Here is an 8,194-nt window from a genome sequence, read left to right as displayed (position 1 = left end):
GATACCTCCAGGTGTAGTCACTTGCTAACTGTAGGTGTCCTGCAGCACTCCACTAGTCACTATCTTGTACCATTTTTGTCTGAAATTGGTTTTGCAATAGGAAAATGAGACTGAAATTGGGAGAACATAATGGATCAAAGACTGAAGCTTTGATACCACTTGTCACAGAGAGAACCAAGGAGAGAGAAAGAGGTGAGAGAAAGACTGCATAGGAGAGAGAAAGACTGTAGGAAGAGAGAGAATAAGAGTGATGAGGAGAGAGAAAGACTAGATTTAGAGAGAGAAAGACAAGAAAGATGAGGAAGCCATAGAAGCTGTGAGCAAGAAGGGAGATAAAGACTGTAATTGTATTAATTTGTCAAAAGATATGAAAAATTACAACTTCTCTCCTTATATACCAATGTCAGTGTGACATGGTATATTATCAACATTTTTAACTATTTCCAACTTCTTACAAAATCTTATTTAATATGCGTGAAGTTCATTCATAAACGTGCATTACGTAAAAGTAACAAATCTTATTTAATATGTGTGAATGAACTTCAAGCTAAAGATTCACACGTAAAAATAGCAAATCTTATTTAATATGCGTGAATGAACTTCAAGCTAAAGATTCATTTTCTTAATCCGGTTATTAACAAATCTTATTTAATATGCATGAATGAACTTCAGGCTAAACGTGCATTACGTAAAAGTAGCAAATCTTATTTAATACACAATTCCTTGCCCAATTTCAAGATTGTTTTGCTGATGATTTACCACCTGGACTACCACCTTCACGTCCTGAAGATCACAAAATAGATTTAATTCCTGGAATACAACCACCATGTAAAGCACCATATAGGCATAACCAAATTGAACAGAAAGAAATTCAAAATCAAATAGAGGAATTACTTAATCGAGGATTAATTAGACCTAGTAGTTCTCCATTTGGTGCACTTGTTTTATTAGTAAAGAAGAATAATAATACTTATCGCATGTGCATTGATTATCATACCCTAAATAAAATTACTATTAAGAATAGATATCCGATTCCTAGGGTAGATGATCTTATGGATAAGTTACAAGGTTCTGCCATATTCAGTAAGATAGATCTTAAATCTGCTTATCATCAAGTAAGATTGGATAAATCTGACATTCGGGCCAAAAACGCTTCAAAAAATGCACTTTTGTTAATCATGGGATTAAGGAAAGGGCCAAAGAGAGTTTGCCACGTGTGCAAGAATATGGTATTCTTGTCTCCTCTTTTTAGAGATAGTGGAGTCCATTTCGTGATTCTCTCTTTTTTTTTTTGCCAAAATCCCTAAAGTCTGACATGTTTTGGAGTCCCAAGGACGTTATTTACTTACAAATCTGACAAAATACGTGACAGAGATGTGATGAAATTAATAATGAGTTTTTTGAAAGTCAGGAGATCTTTCAATATTCTTTTTGGCGCCCAATACATACTCATTTGTGTTCTTGGCGCTACTTTTTAGTTCATTCACCCCTCTTTAAGCTTCTTTCTCTGCGCTTTCATTCTTTTCATGGCTTCCTCTAGGCGCCCTTCTCGTTTAATACACTCTTGCACAGTCTATAGCTAGGGAGCAGATGGAAATTGGGAGCCCAAAACCTTTACTGTAAACGATTGGGTTGCCATGTTGCCATCTTGCAAGGGCTCTCATAAGGTGAAAATAAGTAAACGAGATGATATAAAACATCACTGGAAGGGGCGTATCATTGCCTTCAAAATTATGCCTGAAGGGTGGTTTATCAAGGTGCAACATGTTTACATGGCCAAGGATATGCACTTGCCTCCAAACGAACGTGTTCCCCAACAAAGACATTGTAAGTTATTAGTTGAATAACGTATATAATTCTTTTCCATTTAGGCAAGTTCTAACAACCGATTCGTCATTGCAGATATCTTTCCATCAACAAGTATTGAATGGAAACCTGTGGAAAGCCTAAGTGGGACTTTGCATGCCATTCATAAGGTATTGGCAAACATTATTTATGCCGATCAAACTGTGTCTTTTTTTAGTGAATGCAAGGTTTTTATATATTATGCACAATATGTGGTTCCCTCTAAAGCAGATAGGTATGGGAATATCGAAGATTTGGCATTGCCAAGCATTTCATCTCTAAACTGGGAGATTCCTGATAAGGTAACGGTGCAGAGTTTCAAATTCAAAATATCTCAAGATATTCAAAAGTCCATGATAGCTGGAAGGATCTCAAGAAGAATATGTTGATCATGGTTTGTACCTCTCCATATCTTCGTGGCTTGCTTCAAATCAGCAAATTTACAAAGAATGAAGGTATCCTGGCTAAGTAGAAACTTTTCGGAAGAGGATTTGGACAACACTATAGGGACGCTTTGGAAATCTAGAGAGTGCGACCATAAGGGTGATATCTTGAGGTGCAGTGCATGCCCTCAATCCTTGGCTTTGGCTTACAGTATCCCTCGCCAAACTCTTGCTTTGGGCTTTGATTATAGGAGATACAAACTAAGATTGGGTATTTGGGTTCCCTTGGATTCCGATACAGATTGCACACCATATAAACTTGCAGTGCACATTTTGTCGCATGAAGAGGTAAAGAAGGTGAATGTTACTTCCAATTGGAGTCTGAAAGATGTGAGGGATACCTTGGAATTGCTAGACAATACATCCCCTAGATATAAGTTCAAAGTGAATGGCGTAACAATTGGTAAAAGAGCCGAGTGCTTTTTCTCTTATACGAGTTGTTTGTCTCCCATAATTGTGAGTTTTGAGCCTTGAGAATGAAAACTTTACAGGAATTTATCTTAATAGATTGTCCTTAAGATATTTTTTAGTGGAAACTCATAAGCTATCATGAAGCAAGTTGCCTTTTGAATGTATAGAAATAAATGTACATTACATTCGATTCATAAGTGAAAAGGTTCATTACATCATGAGGTACAAAAATGCCATATAAATGTACAAAGCCAAAATAATAAGGCTTGTGTATGCTTATGTTTGCTCTTTTGATTCTTTATCTGATGCCTTCTCCTTTGTTGGGTTTGTGGCTTCTTTATCGATTTCTTCAAATATGTTTTTTCTCACAGGGCCTTTCTTTGATTGTTGAAAGAATTTCACCTTTACAGGTACTCTCTTTTCTTGGGGTTTAAGAGGGGATGGATCAAATTTCAGAGGAGAAAGAATTGGCATTCCTTTTTTTTAGACTCTGCAGCAGTGGTCTTTGTGGCTGACTTACCATTACCATTGCCTTTGCCTTTGCCCTTGCCCTTGCCCTTGCCCTTGCCCTTGCCATTGACATTGACATTGCCCTTACCATTTCTTTTACCCTTTCCCTTGCTTGTGCCCTTGGACATTGAAGTTTTGGGAGGAAGAGGAGAGTCAGGATCATATGGTGTGATTGCCTTGTCCAAAATCAGCTCAATGCATCTCTCCCTTATTCACTAAACATATGAATCAAGATAGTCTCTACACTGTAAGAATAAATGCTATAAGTTAGTGAAAAGACATCATGATAAGGGTTACACAAAAATCAAATGAAACTAACTTACATTCACTCCTTCTATTTGTAACAACTTTGAATCCACTGTTCTGCAAATATTTGATATATCTCTCCATCCACAAGAATGCACATCGCTTTGCAATGGAACTTCTTGTAGAAGAAACGTATAAGGCTTTTGAGGATCATCAAGATCCTCGTATGTAGTATCCAAAAATGTAGAAACAAGTCTACCAACACTACAAAAGGAAGCTTTGTAAGTTTAAAATATTTTTTGTAAATATAATCAAAGCAAGTAATTTTCTTTCAACATACATTCGTGCTTGGCCATGAACACCGCTGAGAGAGTTCATAAAGATAATTTCTCTAGTAAGATAGTTCATATAGATAAGACTCCAATGCCCTCTACAAATTCAAAATAGAGGTGAGCAAAAGGGTGAAAGCAAATTAATATAAATTTTCCTCTACAAAAAAGAAAAATACATTTCTACATAAGGGAAAAAGATGTGGTAATTTTTCACACTATCGAAAGTACAAAAGAATGGTGCAATATTAGACCCAGATCTTGCAAATAGTTCCACAGAGAGAAGTGGATCAACAACATATATGGCTCTATGGATATCGAGAGTGAGAGAGGAGATGAATGCCCTGCAGTCATTAGCAAAAGCTATTTGAATCAATCAAAATCAATACAAATTATATATAAAATATACTTGAACCTATAAGCCTTACCTTATGCAACAAAAAACAACGGAGTCAGATAGTTGGATATCCCTTTTCTCCAACATGGGCTTGTCCTCGGGAGATATAATAAGGTAATCCTCCTTAGGTTTCGCAGAAACATTTACAACTATTTGCCCATACACTTTACCCATCCTCTCGTTGTTGACGGGAGCAAGTGATGCGGCTTTCCTCTTGTAAACTTCGTCTTCAGTTTCCAACACCTCCTGAATTTTTTCACTCAAGATAGACTCATGCTGGGTGGCACCCCTTGTAGAGTAAAGGTGAGTTACATCCTCAACCTTTAGCTTTTTCCCTTTCCTGGACAATTTCGGGGGAATGTTAAGGATTTCAAGGGTTTTTTGATGGTTGGAAGGCAAGGGCCTCAACACTTTATCGAACCTATACCTGATTCTGCTGATGATGATGTTGAAATCTTTATTCATAAGGGTAATTCTATGAGCATGCGTAGCAGCAATGTAAGCATCGTTCATGAAATCAATAACAAAATCTTCTACAACCTCTTGTAGAGCAAGAATGGCTGAGAGTTGCCACTTCTTATTTAGACCAGAGACAGTTGCTACTTGAGACAATCTATTAGAGATCTCTTTAACAACTCTTATGAAAGCAGCCTTTGGAATCGCGTGCTCTGTAGCTCTTTGGGCTTTTTTAATCTCATTGAAACACCTCTACATGTAGAAGAACCGAGACTTCCTCTTTCTCCTTTGTGACTTGGGAGGCTCAGTGGCTTCAACAGATGTAGGCTCAGGTGCAATTGGAGGGGATGAATCCTTCACAAGGCAAGTCTCACCCTTTGCTTCTTCAACTTCAGGAGAAGAAACATTCTCTGCACTAAAATTCTTTAACTCCATGGAAGATGTTAGGCCAACACCTGTGTAGGGGGGATTTCTGTGGCAAAATGCTCTAGGGCCTCTAATGGCCCAGCTTCAGCAATATTTGAAGAGGGTTCCTCCTCAGATTCATCAAATCATAACTTCCTTCTACCCCCACTGTCCTTCCTATCCACATACACTTTTTTTGCAGTTTGCTTTGTCCTTGCCATACAGAGGAGAAAATAGAAGAGCCAGAAAGACAAAAGTGATATAGGAATTTTCTCGAAAATCTAACAACAACGCAGCAGGTACAATACGGCGCGAGAAGGAACAAACGAAAAAGACGGATCGTCACATTCGCGCTGTATCGGAGACGAGGACAGCGTGATAGAGAAGGCCGATATGGCGCGAGATGGATATTGCAAAGACCACCGAAGGACGCACTGACTCCGTATCAGCCCACCAAGGGAAGACTACCGAAATGAGGAAATCGGGGAAAGAGGCAAATGCACACTCGCTCTGAATCGAGGACGGGAACCGATACGACGCGAGAGGACAGAAACGCAGTAGACGCAACACTGGGATCGCTCCGTATCGACAAGCAAGGCACGAGAGCTCGAGAAATGTAAAGTGTACACGTAAGCAAAATAACCCCTTATATACCCTCGTCAACCATGACACGTGTCTCGCATTGATTGTGCCAGATGTCCACCTATCGTCCATATGCCACATGTCGACAGTCCACGTATTTGCCACGTGTTTGTCGGCCATGTGTCGGCCAGCCAATGGCTAGTGCCACGTGGCATTATTGTGCGCCTACATAAGGGGGTGTCCCTCATCCGTACGGCTTTTTTCACTTTCTTTGTGGACTTTCTTCTCCCGATACGGTGCAAGAGCGAGTGTTCCTCTTTTGCGATTCTGCCTGTTTGCATCATTTCAGGCTTTCATATTCTTCAGATTCTTCCTTAGACGTGCCTCCTAACCCGATACTGTGCGAGGACGCGTGATCACTGATTTTGGCTCTGCCTTATCGCATCGTTACGGTTGCGGCCCTTTGCTTTAAGTTGTTCTGGTTTGCATTACCGATGCGGCGTGAGTACGAACATCCGTGTCTAGCGTTTGAGTCTCATTGCACCGTATCAAGCAAAAGTTGGAAACATGTCTGAACTTATAGATTTTCTGGGCTCCAAGGTTTTGCTAGGAACTGGGAAAAGGAGAAGGCTTTCAAAAGGCTCAAGGGCTTCAACATGTGATGAGCTTGTGCATTTTGTTTCTTCTCCATGCTCTGCCACCAGTGTCAAAATGCCAAGCACATCTCCAGGGAAGCGAAAGTCGGCAATGAGAGGTCTTGGAGTATCAGAGCTTACTGATGTCACTCCATCAGAGAGGCTTCTTGATTTTATCCTTCAGAATGGCATGGATCTCTCTTTTTATGGAGTTGTGAAGAATGTCTTTAATCCTGATTGGGACCTTGACAGTGTTTTGAAATATTGTAAAAAATATTTTTTGAAGGACTTTTTGGAGTTTGAAAATCTAGCAGGTCCTTCTATTGAAGTTGGTACAAAGGAATATGTCCATGTTCCCATTGGGTCAACAGGAAATGAAAAGTCAGTGTTTACTAAAAGGTGTGGTGCCCACTCTCTGGACAGGTTTTATGCAAGAGACATATTGTGCTCCACTCATTCCAAGAACTGCAAGATGATGTCAAAGTCTGCTGCTTTTATTGTTTTCACCCTTGTCAAATATCCTCTGAAAGCTAATGAGCAACAGTTGGAAGGAGCAAAGTTTGCTAGCTTTTGCATGTTAGATGATCTGGCAAATGAAAAGGAAACAGAGGAGATTGTAGATGCAGATTTTGAGGTTTCTATTGCTGAGAAGTTGGATGTTGCTCACTTCAAAGCTGAGACCATCATTGAGGAGAGCCAAGGAGATGCAAACCCTGCAAACTAATGAGAGTTCTCACCATACTGTTCCTTCTCTACCATCTATACCTTTCAAGGAGAACGAGTACATTTTACTGTCAGATATTCAAAAACTTTTCAATCTTAGGGAAGATTATTGTCTAGCAATTATTGCAGAGGCTTTTGATGCTACAAATGGGATAATTGACATAGAGAATGAATCAAAGGAAGAGATACTCAAACTTGATAAAGAAACTCTAGACGATAAGTTTATTGATGCTAGTGAGGCCCTCTCTCTTTGTTTTGAAAAGGCAAAAGAAGCTGAGAAAGAGTTGAGTATTACTAATGAGGACTTCGATCGCATTCAAAGCCAACTTGGGATTTCCAATTTTGGAAGAGAGGAGTCTGAATATGTTAAAGAATTGATTAACACCAATGAGACATCATCATCAATAAATTTATGGAATCCAGTTAAATTAGAGTACGATGAAAACCAAGTGGTAAGATAATTTTGAATTTGCTTTTACACATTGGTAGGTTTGCATTTTACGCTCATTCAGTATGGGTTTTATTTGCAGTTGGAGATTGCTGATTCAGATAACTTCTTGGGACGTGGCAAAGGATCAAGAGCTGGTGGTAGTACATTGAAAGACATTGCACTCGGCCACTACTTGGATAGGATTGACCTTGATTCCTTTTTAGTACTTCATAGTAGTTTCTCAAAGGATGCAGCATGGCCCATACTTTGTATTAAAGCTCTTCCAAGGCTTCTAGGTTTCTCAGGATTACAATATAATGCCCATAAAGTAATGTTTTTGGAAAAGACTGTAGCAATTAGGATTTTTGGCTATGGTCCAGGTTACTCTACTTCTAGAGCATGATACTTTTTGGCGTTCACATACTACGCCTTGGCTGCAAACCGAACTGATGTAAAATCTATAGCTGGCTACAAGAGAAGAAAATTTCTACGTTATAGAGGAAAGATTCTTGAGGAAGAGAATGTGAGAGTTTTGAAAAGCTAGCTTTGTATATATTCTTTCTTATATATAAAACTGCAACTGCTCATGTGTCATTGCCGTCTTTTATCTGCCTTCTTTGAAGTTCCCGTTGAAAAAACCAATTGAATAGCTCCTCCAAAGCATTGCTTTTTGTAACTCCTCCACCATGCCTTGTGCTTCGAAAATAACTTGTGTGTGCTTGATAGTGGGATTTTTCCATGCCTTGGTTACTATAAGTTGCTAAGGGGCCATGCTCCTCCAC

The sequence above is a fragment of the Lygodium microphyllum genome, chromosome 1 (assembly GCF_053477565.2).
Source record: "Lygodium microphyllum isolate KBCC chromosome 1, Lygodium_microphyllum_v1.1.10, whole genome shotgun sequence".
Classification (NCBI taxonomy): domain Eukaryota; kingdom Viridiplantae; phylum Streptophyta; class Polypodiopsida; order Schizaeales; family Lygodiaceae; genus Lygodium; species Lygodium microphyllum.
Note: the sequence above shows the minus strand (reverse complement) of the source record.